Source organism: Magnolia sinica, chromosome 3, assembly GCF_029962835.1.
Source record: "Magnolia sinica isolate HGM2019 chromosome 3, MsV1, whole genome shotgun sequence".
Lineage (NCBI taxonomy): Eukaryota > Viridiplantae > Streptophyta > Magnoliopsida > Magnoliales > Magnoliaceae > Magnolia > Magnolia sinica.
In genome coordinates, this window is record NC_080575.1 from 80,424,181 (window position 1) to 80,434,591 (window position 10,411).

The following is a 10,411-nucleotide window of genomic DNA, read 5'->3' on the forward strand; positions in this document are numbered from 1 at the left end:
CTAATTCACAAGACACGTTCAAGCTACTTTCTATGTGTTGTGCTAGAATTTCTAATTGTTAGAATGAGAATCATTAATAGATGTTGAGAATTGAGTCTGGAGAATTTTATCCACCTTAAAAAGATGAAAAGAACCAGTTAAAAAACAGCAGATTGACAAAAAGGTCATGAATAATGAAAAGACTAGATTGAAAAAGAAAGAAAATGAAAAAATGTACAATTTGAAAAAGAAAAAAAGGGTCGTCGATATAAAATAAAAAACTGAAAAATGAGGAGAAGGGGATAAATTCGGAATCAGTACTTGAGTTATTAACTACTCTTAATATGATGAACATGGCTAACGTTATGAAATGATAGTATTCTCATGTGAAGTAATTTGATTTTCACTGAGCACATTGAAAAACTTGCTATAGGAACTTATGCACTGAAGAAATTGATAAAGAACAGATTTGATTGATTGCTTATATGATTTGGCTCTAGGTTTTCAAAGTCCCATTTTCTCATATTAATTCTACTTATTCATACTCAATTGTATAAAAGATTGTTTTTTGAAAAACGTTTGAACATTGAAATTGAGGTTCATTTCATGCATGTTTTGCTCGGGAGTACCAAAATGCTGGTTGGGGAGTGTATTGAGTATTAAATATTGCATATTCTCCCCTATTTATATCTTGATTTTATGAACATGATGATGCTTAAAGGTATATTTTATACATGTTTGTGTTGCAAGGTGAATCTGAGAGCTTGGAATGCAAAGAATGTTAAAAGCATGGATTTGATGCTCAAGAATTACCAAGGCAAAAGATGGATCTTAGGAGGCCAAGATTGAAGAATTCACATGTCAAACATCTAAGGAAATTAAGTGAGGAATGAAGAGAATAGAAGATTTGAAGTGAAGAAAAGGAATACGTGTGAAGTTCGACTAGCCTAAGCTCTAGCTTGACTAGACCAAGCTTTGCTTCGACTAGCCTAAGCTCTAGCTTGACTAGACCAAGCTCTGCTTCGACTAGCCCAAGCTGTGCCTCGACTAGCCCAAGTTCTACTTCGATCAACCCAAGAAATTTCGGCTCAAACTCCAGCAATATTATCTTTCAAATTCATGTGACCTTCTACCAATTGAAGATTCCACTCGACTAGTTGAAGATGACCTTTGACCAGTCAAAGATTGCCCTCGACTAGTCGACGGTTACGCAGATTTTGCACGGACTGCGTAAATTTGAGACGGTTTCTGGACTTTTCCAACTCAATGTGAAAGTTAGAGTTCCCCAACTATAAATAAGAGTTCCTATGATGCTCCAAAGCATAAGGATTGGAGAAAAAGGGTGGAGAGCCGCCGTTAAGAGTTTTCTTCTTCTTCCTTAGTTTGTTTTTATGCTTTCCTTAAGAGATTTTTGTTTTATCATGTCTATGGTTAACTAAACCTCTTAGATAGGGCTAAGAGGTGACGCTCGTAGCGTAATTGGGATATTTACTTTGCTTTAATTCTTATTTATGTTGAACTTCATTGATTTCTTATTTGATTTTAAGGAATATTTTCAGTTTTCTATGGTTTGTTGTGACTCAAATTACAATAAACGCTGTATTAGCTTTGAATATCTTTTTTTTTTCTATTTGAGATTGTGGGATTGGTAAATCTTGTTATTCACCATCATCTCCTGGGCATGGTAACATGATGGAATCCCTTTCAATCCTCACAATTCTCATCCATTGAAAATTAGGTCAATGAAAGTTCAGATTTGATTTAATTGCTATATTTTCCAATTGGATAGGATAGGACTCCAATTCCAGTTGTGTCTCTTGTATCAAATAAGGTGGCATTTTAATTGCTACAAGTGGATCCTTAGCACCCTAGTTCCCACCTTTAAATTCACAAGTTTCAATTACAAAACTCATAATTACTTTCTCTATTATTTCAGATTTAAATATAGATCTTCTTCTAGTTCTAGTTTTAGTTACTTTCAGAATCGTACATGGATTAGTCCCTGTGGATTCGACCTCGGCCTCACCGAGATTATTACTACATCGCAACCCTACACTTGGGGTTGTGAACAATATGAAAGCATATTATATATCTAACCTTGAACTGTTCAAAATGGGACAATTTGAGCAATTTCTATGCTACCAAAAACACATTATATCTATGTTTGGCTACATAGAAATCCTTAAATGGACAACTAGTTTTCTAATTCATAAAAAAAAAAAAACAACTACATTAGGCTAATAGTCTAATGCCCAATAATAAGTTAAGCAATAAGCAATGTGATCCATAATTCATAAAAATAACTCATAATGTAATCCATAATTCAAAAACCACTAGCCATTTAGGGATTAGGGTTTAGGTTTTAGGTTTAGGGATTATGTTCAAGGTTTAGGGATTAGGTTTAGGGTTTAGGTTTTAGGGTTTCGGAATTTAATTTTAGGTTTAGGGATTAGGGTTTAGGTATAGGGTTAGGGTTTATGGTTTAGGGTTCAAGGATTAGGTTTTGGGTTTAGGGTAGGGTTTAGTTTAGGGTCGAGGGATTAAGGTTTGGGTTTAGGGTTTAAGTTTATGGTTTAGGGTTTAGGGTTTAGTGATTGAGTTTAAGGTTTAGAGTTTAGGTTTAGGGTTTAGAAATGGCTCAACCTGAGGCAGCCTGGATGCACCATAGCTAGCCCGTCCACACCTGAACCAGCCCAAGCACACCACAGCTAGCCCAACCACACCCAAGCCAGACCGGATGCACCACACAATCCACGCCCAACCTGAACACACCACAATCACCCCAGCCGCACCCGAGCCAGCCAGGATGCACACCACAACCAGCTCGAATGCACCCAATTTCAATCATACATGACCCCAAATTCAAAAATCCTCTAAATTAGAAAGTAATAAAATAAAACTATAAAAATTAGTAAATTACCTTGATTAGGTAGAGTCAGGTGGTCGGGTGGGTGCAGATCGTCTGGACGAGCTACTACGACGCTGTCTGAGTCGAGACGAGCTGTTGTAGAGCTCGAGAGATGTAGGGAGTGGAGAGGAGAGAGAGGAGGAGGAGGGTGGCCTGGTGGATGGTTGTGGTGTGTGGCTGTCGGGCTTGGGAGAGGAGGAGGAGGGAGGGAGAGAGATTAGGGCGGGTGCGGTAGTGCGGCGAGTAGGGTTTAAACTTTAGATAATTAGGTTTACACACACACACACACACACACACACACACTAACCGAAGCCGAGTCATGTCGGGTTTCGGATCGAGTTGAGTCTGAACGAGTCCAGTAACTTGACTCGGTTTGAGTTCGGATTGGGCGAAGTCTACTTAATTCAGATTGACTCACCCACTCGATTGGGTCAAGTCAGCCGAGTCAAGTCGCCCTGTGCCCAACTCTACCTACAAAGCTTCTTTTCTTTGGCTCTCTGGTTTTTCCTTCTTATATGCTTTTCTAAACTTAGCATCTGTGAAAACTCTTTGGAGCTTGCCCTTCCTTCTCTTTCTCTTTTTCTTATTTTTTAGTGTAGGGAGTCCCTTTAAATAAGTGTTTTGGAGAGGGAAATGTAAGGAAAAATATATAAGTTCAATTCTTCCGAACCAACTGTCGAGTACTACCAACTAGGCTCGGAGCTTAGGCTCGACAAAACCGAAGTAAAGAAGTTAGGTGATGAGCTCTACAATTGGTCTAGCACATCAGTGACCAAAACCAACCACTAGGGAGGTGGATTTGAACAAAACCGCCCATAGAGTGGATAGTTTTGAACAAAATTGGCCATAAGACGACAAGTTCTGATCAAAGTCATCCATTTTAAGGTGGTTCTCAAATCCGGCCATTTTATGGACGGTTTTAAGCAAAATCGGCCATAAAATGGGCTGGTTTTTTAGCAAAGTTTAGGAATGGCCTAATTTAGACTGATGGAATTCTTCAAGACATGTTTTGAGCCGTGGATGTGCATTATTTGGTCCAACAGTGAAGTCGATAGTCAATTTTTAGCTTTTCTATTCGAAGTGGGGTGTCTACAGGGTACTTATACTTAATTCATGATAAATCATATTATCTATATATGTTTAAAACCCTTAAAGCTTAAATTGATACTAAACTTGATAGAAGAATTAACATCGTCAGATATTTTGTATAGTATTAAATTCTATGGTAGATATGACAAATTAGGTCAAGCCATTTGCAATTTTTTTAAAAGAACACGGTATCATCCCCTAATGTACCATGCCCAGTAGGTCAAAGCAAAATGGTGTAGATAAAAGACAAAACTTGATCCCTAAGGACATGGTCAGGTTCATAATAAGCAACTCCACCCTTTTGAAATTATTATGAGGTGATGCATTAAAGACAATGGTTTATATGCTTAATTGTATCCCTAATAAGGCTTAAATATTCAGATATTGTATTGGTGTCCTTCTTCATTTGATGGAGTTTCATTCGAAGTTGTATAATTAACATCTTTGAATGATTGGCAAATGCAACAACAAGATGATCCCACACTTCTCGAGAAGTAGTTAGTCCTACGATTTAGGCGTTAACAATTCAATCAAGGAAAAGATGATCAACTTAGCAGAAGTTGGTCTTATTGTTACCATGTGATGAACTCAACATTGATGATGAGGAAGTTGTTATACTTTGGATGTGAATTGAGATGGGCACTATTTAGATCCATCCACAAACCCCCATCTAATAATATGTAACACCCTGTACTTTTAGTACTCGAGTGTTAGGATGGAAGCCTAATTTAGGATTTTAATAACCTTGCTAGACACTTGAATTTCACATTAGTTATCGCAGGCCTTAGACCACACGACCCACTAATTGTTCGACTTATGCCATGATCATTAACAATCCAACCATAGGATTATAAGAGCAATCATAGGTTTAGATTATACACCTGTGCAACTGAAAGATCGACCATTTGTCTCAGTTTACGAAGCACTAGCCAGCTGACCCACTAAAACCACTAGAGATACCTATTTTTAGGATTCCAATTCATTAATAGACTAAGGATAGTTCTTATTATAACTACGAACGATGACCCTTAAAGGGTTAATCGTTCGGTAGCTTACTTGAACTTATGTCTTAGACGTGTTTAGATCATCTAATTAGCTCTCTTAAACACATGTCTTAGAATTGATTTGATTAGTTAGAATACTTGCTTAGTTACTTTAACAAATGTCTTGGGATTGGTTAGTTACTTAAAACAAATGCCTAGAGTTAGTTAGAATACATAATTATTTTACTTAACAAATGTCTTAGAATGGATTAGAATACCTGATAGGTTAACTTAAATACATGTCTTAGATTGATTAAAAATATTTGATTAGTTTGTTTAAGTACATGTTTAAGGATTGATTAAAAGTTTTTGGCTAGTTACTCTAAAACACATGTCAGGGCATCTTATCCCTAATTCAACCACTAATTCTCAACTGAGTGGTCCCTAGGACCCTTTTAACTGTGGATGTCAAATTTCAGAATAATTCGACCCTTAGATCAAGGTATATCCATAACTAGACCCTCCAATTGGTTAGCATGGCCCACCTAAGATTTGGATCTGACTGATCTTTGGTCAGAGGCCCTTATTGGGACCTCTAAAGGGCATGGTCGGTATGGATCTCGCATATGCATCATAGTGGACTCCACCTTGAAGTGTGAGTGCACAGAAGGGGTGTGCACTCGCTGTGCATGGGGCAGGGCAGCTCGGTCAAAGCTGCTTTGACCGACGAATTCCCGAAAAGGAGAGGCTCTCTCCCTCTTTCCCGCCGACGGCCGTTCGAACGTGACGCCAGTGGCGTCAAGATATGGCCCACCTACATCATTCAAAAGGATGATCTGAACCGTCCATCTGGTGCGTACGCCTCTTCTGACTTTCACATGAATATGTGCACGTGTATGGGCACAAATCCAGACGCAGCTAGACTGTGTGCAACCACATTTCCAGAAATAGAAATTTCACTCTGCTGCTACCAGGAGGGTGATCCGCATGAACCTAGTTCCCAAAATCTCGGCCCTTCAATCAGAAAAATCCTAGCCGTTCGTCCCATTCACATGGATTATGGTTTTCCTAGAAAACCAGCAGCCGAAAACACTCTTCTTAAGCCATTTTTAGAAACCGGACTCCGGGGTGAGATCCTAGCCATTTGTCGAGCATCCAATGACTCTGGGGAGTTAGGGTACGTATAAAAAGCATGAGGAGATCGAGCAACAGAAGCTCACTCTCCATTTTTGCAGCCGCACTTGAGAAACGATTTTCTCCTTCCCTCAAACACACCATCTAAACCCCTTGGAAGCTTCGAAAAAGCTTATCCCCGAGCTTCCAGGGATCAATCTAAACCAGCCCATGTTGTCGGAATGAAGAAAGAAGCATAGGGGAGGAATCCGTCATTGTCGCCCGGTCATCTTCCTCGTTTGGAGCTGCACCGAGTCATCGCGAGTTTGGGGCGATGCCTGTTCGAGTCTGGACCTTGTGAAAGTCCAGAGAGTGGGAGAATAAGAATACGAAGAAGGAGAGAGGGGATGGAATCGAGTTGGTGCCGTACCGCACCATGACTCGCTACCAAGTTGAGCAATGTGGGTTGGATCGACCCTAGGCAATCAGTTACCGTTGCTAGACCTTCAGTGGAGAAAGAAAATGAAAGGAGAAAGAAAGAGAGAAGCAGATAGAGAGGGAGACCGAGCCTGCGCCAGTGCCGAGTCGAGCTGAGTCACCTCACTCGAACTGCCGAGTTCGGCTCGAGTTGGGCTTGTTCCAGTCCGGTCGGGCCTGGTTTGGTCCGGTTCACCCCAGGGAAGAAAATAAGGAGACAAAAACGGAACAAAGAAAGAAAGTGAGAGGTCTAGTCCGTTGTTACACCAGCTCAAACCGAGCCCAGTTCAAGTCCAAGTTCGAGATCAGGTCGAGTCAACATGGATTGGTTGGGTCATGCCCACTCCAGGTGCAGCATTCAATTGGAAAAAAAAAAAGGCCCTAACTCATATTGGTTTCTTGAGATTTTTTTTGTTCATGTTCTCAGTTTGTACAAGCGTGGTCCATGTCTCAGCGATTTAAACCGATGGTTTCATAGTCCTCATTACAGATAGGTCGTGCACTAAAACTCCCTTTGAATTAGATGACCATAGCTTAGAATTTTTGGCATTTTCTTAGTTGATTACAAATCGTTAATTTATTATTTTTTTTCTTTTTTTTTTTCTTTAGTGCTTAATTTCTACCACCTGATGAAGGTTTTGGATTTTTCCAAGGAGATTGTCATTGCATAGTTCACTCACACTGAAGACGTTAATATCAGCGGTTGAGATACTTGAACAATGGGTTGATTGCTGTTGTAAGGAGTTACTTGACCATATAACCGTAAGTATCCTAACCATGCAATGGAACGATGGCCAAGTTTCAGATGGATTGGACCATCGTATTAGCAAAAATGTTACCCGGTGGCCCATTTGATGAGTGGATGGGCTTACTTTTCACGCTAATGGATTAAACTGATGGGACCCAACTTTTTAATGGCTTGGCACTTTGACTTATTGTGGAAGACCACCCATACATGGGATGATCATAGCCGTCAGATAAGTGGATCATGAATCCTAACATGAACTCAACCCTAGACTCATTACCCTTTGATCTGTCCAACCCGCTGCTAGATCGTTGGTAGAGACAGGAAGAAAGAAAGGAAGAAAGAGAGAGAGAGAGAGAGAGAGAGAGAGAGAGAGAGAGAGTGTGTGTGTGTGTGTGTGTGTGTGTGTGCAAAAGTGGGGGTGGTTGTGTTGAGCCGAGTCGACTTGGCTCGAACCAAGTCAATAAGGTGAGAATTTTCATTTTAATGCTATTGACTAGCAATTATAATTATTTTTACAATGTATTAATTAATATTGTTGTTATTACTATCATCAATTGTAATTCTAATTATTAATTACCATCATAATGATTTTTATTACCATGTTAGCTAATATAAATCATAACACTAATGTTAATAGTTTTCTTGTATTATTAAGTTTATATTGTAATTAATGGTACACTAAACTAGAAGAATTTCAATTTACAATTACCATCCTTATTATTATTATCATAGTAATTTTTAATATAGACATGATTAGCCATTAACAGACTACTTCGCTAATATTAGTTATTATAAACAAAGCTATAATTATTAGATACTTATATTTTATCCATTACTCAGAAATATTACCATTAATAGCAGGTCATACCATGTACGACCATCATAATGATTATTATTATAAAGATGGGCTAATATTAATTATATCAGTAATGTTAATAATTATGTTATAGTTACTAAATTAACATTCCAACTAATTGTACATTTACCTAAAGTTCAAATCCTAAGACCTAAGCCTAGACCTAGACTCTGGGGTGAAACCTTAAACTTAAGTGATCCAAACCTCAGGATATAATCTTGACCATAGATAATTTGTGAAACTTTGATTTAACCATACAATCTTATGATTCATGGTAGGATTCGACTCTAAGGGCGTCCTAGCGACAATGTAGGTAGTTTAAATTATAAGGTGATGATTTCTTCCCCTTAAGCTTTCCATTTCCAAATTAGTTTAAGTAATAGTCTTTATTAAGAATCACAATTGTTATCTCATGGCATGCGACCTCTTACATTAGTTATAAATTCTTAAGACATGGCTCACGTCTAATTTTTAGTTGATAATTGTGAACCATGATTGCATGCGATAGTTATTTATATGATAGTTCTCATTTAAAGTTCAATTGATAGTTCATACCATTATTATAAATCAAATGCTTAACGTATGTGCTTCATGCTCTCCTTGAATGCCCTCACATGAATTGTTATAAGTCGCTTCGAACTCATTTCACTACACCTTCTAGTGAAAAATTTCCACTTGTGTATGTGAGGCCACTCTTAGGGTGTAACAAAACTGAATGTGTAAAAATAGACCCTTGACTTGGTGGTTGCTTTGGTGGTGGGTTATCGATGTGGATTTACAATTCATGAGATGTTTTCGCCTATGTGGCCTTGAGATAAACTCTTTACCACCCTGATTTAATGTTGCCCTACCTATGCCCTTTTTACCGCATCAACTTATTTTATCCTAAGATTTGGTATTTGCCCTTGTGGCTTCGATGATTCATTCCCATATATCCATGCGATGATATTTTCCTCTATATTGAATTTGATTGACCACTAGTCGATGGGTTCTGTTAAACACCCTAAGATAGGAAGACCTCATGAGCCGGGGATGGTGGTCATGGGACACTATGCCCAAGCTGTCGGCCTACTTTGGGTGACGAGCCCCCCGTAATGACCATTGAGTTACTTAAAATGGCTAATTGTAATTGGAATAATAATGGTTTGACTAATCATGCATTCATAATATATTGGTGATGACGGGTGGCTAATTCTGGATGTTGTAGTACGTGCCCTTTTATTAGGGTATCGTTTCACTAGCTCCCAAACCACCGACTATCGACACTTGGTCACTATATTATACGAGATATGTTACGCTAGTGACTTACGTACGAGATATGTATGATGACTTGGCACCATGCTATACGAGATATGCTATGCTGGTGACCAGTCCTTTGCATGGGTGACAAGCCCAAGTCCAACTGGATGAGCATCCGCAGGTCGATGTGTATTCATGCATCCATATATTTAAAAAGACTACATCATATATTATTTTGACTGCCTTGTTGTTTTTAACTATACTTAGCTAAGGCGGCGGTATGTAATCTTGAGGGAAATTCATACTGAGTTGGCCACTCATCCATTAAATATATAACCATACAGGTAGCACAGGTAGCTTAGATGATATTCTTGTTTAGACTGATGAGGAGCCGAGTGTAATTGTCAAGGATGCATCGTTGAACTTGCAAAAAGAAGTTGCGCGACTTTGCGGCTTATGTTTGAATGCGTTTTAATATTTCTCATGTATTGAATTTTGTAAATCTTGTATTGTTAATATCGAGACATTGGTTTGTATAAGTCATTATGGGTAGTCTCTTGTATATTCTAAATGTAAATGCAAATTTCCTTCATGTTGATTTGTCCATTCTACACTAAACTGTTAACTCTGAATGATAAAGAAAAAAATACATGGAATTTAGCTCTATATAAGTTAACACTCAGGTTTTTGGGAAACGAGTCATATACTCAGGTCTTGAAAACACGGGCCGTTACATAATATCCTTTGAGTATTGGTAAAAATTGTGATCACCAAATGAGGTAGTTCGTTGGTGAAAGTATGATTAGACAATAGTGATGGATGTTGGTCAAAATGGTGGAAAGAGCAGAGGTGGTCATGTTTAAATACTTAGGTAGGGCGTGGTGCTCAAATGCCATGTAAACGCATAGAAATAAGAAGTTTTAGATACTAGGTATTTCTTTCATGCCTTACTAAGAGTTGTTTATTAAAATAACCCTCCGTTATAATGTACAATTTAGATTATTACAATTGACAACATT